The sequence below is a fragment of the Psammomys obesus genome, unplaced genomic scaffold (genome assembly GCF_907164565.1).
Source record: "Psammomys obesus unplaced genomic scaffold, mPsaObe1.curated_primary_1811, whole genome shotgun sequence".
NCBI lineage: Eukaryota > Metazoa > Chordata > Mammalia > Rodentia > Muridae > Psammomys > Psammomys obesus.
In genome coordinates this window covers 11,855,390-11,855,625 of record NW_026596117.1, presented here as the reverse complement: position 1 = coordinate 11,855,625, position 236 = coordinate 11,855,390, and positions in this window count along the sequence as shown.

Here is a 236-nt window from a genome sequence, read left to right as displayed (position 1 = left end):
AAGAAAGAAAGAAAGAAAGAAAGAAAGAAAGAAAGAAAGAAAGAAAGCTGACCAAGTCCTGGGGAATAACCCAGTAAGCAGCACTCTTCCATGACTTTTGTATCAGCTCCTGTCTCCAGGTTTCTGCTGTTTGAGTTCCTGCTTTGCTCAATGGACTGTGACCTTGTATATGTAAACCAAATGAACCCTTTCCTTCCCGAGCAGCTTTTGATCATGGTGTTTTATCATAGCAATAT